The following is a 2,143-nucleotide window of genomic DNA, read 5'->3' as shown; positions in this document are numbered from 1 at the left end:
CCCCTGCGTGCTTTGGGATGGGACATGGGGACAAGGGACACGGTGGCTTTGGGGACACCGGAGGGCTGAGGAGTGTGGCTATGGGGACACGGTGGCTTTGGGGACACTGGGACACACGGCCTGCAGGGTTGTGTGCGTTTATTTGGGGTGAAAAATGTGGTGGGGAGAGGAGCAGTCACTATGGGGCCAGACACCAGGATTTGGGGACATGAGGACATGGGGGTGGCACTGAGGATTTGGGGACACAGATACTTAGGGCCACCAGGGATTGGGGACACGGGAATCTGGGGGTCACCAGGATTTGGGGGCATGTGAACCTGGGACCACTGGGGATTTGGGACACAGGTATTTAGGGCCACCAGGGATTTGGGGACATGGGGACATGAAGAACTTGGGGACATGAAGAACTTGGGGACATTGGGACACCAAGGATTTGGGGACACAGGTGCTTAGGGCCACCAGGATTTGGGGACATGGGGACACCAAGGATTTGGGGACACGGGTATTTAGGGCCACCAGGAATTTGGGACACTGAGGGTCCCCCATGGGGACCTGAGGCCACAGAAATGTGGGGACATGGGGACCTAGGGCCACCAGAGATTTGGGGACACGGGTATTTAGAGCCACCAGGGTATGGGGACACGGGGACCTGGGGCCACCAGGGCCACCAGGATTTGGGGACACGGGTATTTAGGGTCACCAGAGATTTGGAACACGGATATTTAGAGTCACCAGGGATTTGGGGACACGGGTGCTTAGGGCCACCAGGATTTGGGACACGGGGTCCCCAGGCTCGGGCCCACGGGGCCGTGTAATGGCGGCCGGCTCCCGGCCCCATTGCGCATGCGCAGCGGGGGGGGGGAGGTGCGCGCGCCATAGAGGGGAGGCAGACATGAGAGCGCATGCACAGCGCGCACGGCAGAGGGGGCGTGTCCTAAGGGGGCAAACCACGCCCCCGTCATATAGCGTAGACTGCTCATTTGCATAACTCCACCCCCAGTGGGCGGGGCCTCCCGGGGTCCGCCGGGGGCAGGCGCGGGGGGAGGGGCCGCCGCCCGCCCCAAGGCCACCGGGCCCCGGGGTGACCCTGACGTCACCGCTGACGTCACGCGTGACCTTCCCCGCCCCCTGGCCTTGAGGGGTGTGGGGGGGAGGTGGCGCCGCAAAGGCTTCTGGGTAACCCGCCCCCCCCAAAAATAGGAGGGGGGGGCACGGTGCCCCTCCCCCCCTCGGGACACCCCCCCCCCCCCCCTTGGACCTCCCCCATAGACCCCCCCTTTGGACCCCCCCCCCCTTTGGACCCCCCCCCCTTGGGACCCCCCCCATTTGACACCCCCCCCTTGCGACCCCCCTTTTGGACCCCTCCTTGGGGACCCCTTTGGGACACCCCCCCCTTTGGGACCCCCCCCTTGGACCCCCCCATTTGGGACCACCCACTTTTGAACCCCCCCATTGACCTCCCCCCTTGGGACCCCTCCCTTGTCCCCCCCCCTTGAATCCCCCCCTTGAAGCCCCCCCCCATTGACCCCCCCCTTAACCCCCCCTTGAACACCCTCTCTTTTGCCCCCCCCCCCCCTTTGGGACCCCCCCCCTCTTCGGGACCCCAACGTTGACCCCCCCTTGAAGCCCCCCCCCCATTTACCCCCCCTTTGGACCCCCCCTTGAAGCCCCCCCCATTTACCCCCCCCCCCTTTGGGACCTCCCCTTTGGGACCCCAACATTGACCCCCCCCTTGAAGCCCCCACCTTTGGCCCCCCTTGAACCCCCCTCTTTTGCCCCCCCTTTTGTCCCCCCCATTGACCCCCCTTCCATTGATCCCCCCTTGGGACCCCCCCCATTGACCCCCCCCCTTAACTCCCTCATTGACCCCCCCCCCTTTGGGAACCTTCATTGACTCCCCCCCATTTGGGACCCCCCCATTTACTCCCCCCTTTGGACCCCCCCCCCCTTTGGGACCCGAACATTGACCCCCCCCCTTGAACCCCCCCCATTTACCCCCCCCCTTAGGGACCCCAACATTGACCCCCCCTTGAAGCCCCCCCCATTTACCCCCACCTTCGGGCCCCCCCCCCTTGAACCCCCCCCTTTTGCCCCCCCCCTTGACCCCCCTTCCATTGATCCCCCCTTGGGACCACCCCCCCTT

Source organism: Anser brachyrhynchus (assembly GCF_964034855.1).
Source record: "Anser brachyrhynchus genome assembly, contig: SCAFFOLD_450, whole genome shotgun sequence".
In the NCBI taxonomy this organism is placed as follows: domain Eukaryota; kingdom Metazoa; phylum Chordata; class Aves; order Anseriformes; family Anatidae; genus Anser; species Anser brachyrhynchus.
The sequence above is the reverse complement of the archived record's forward strand: the minus strand, read 5'-3'. Positions refer to the sequence as shown.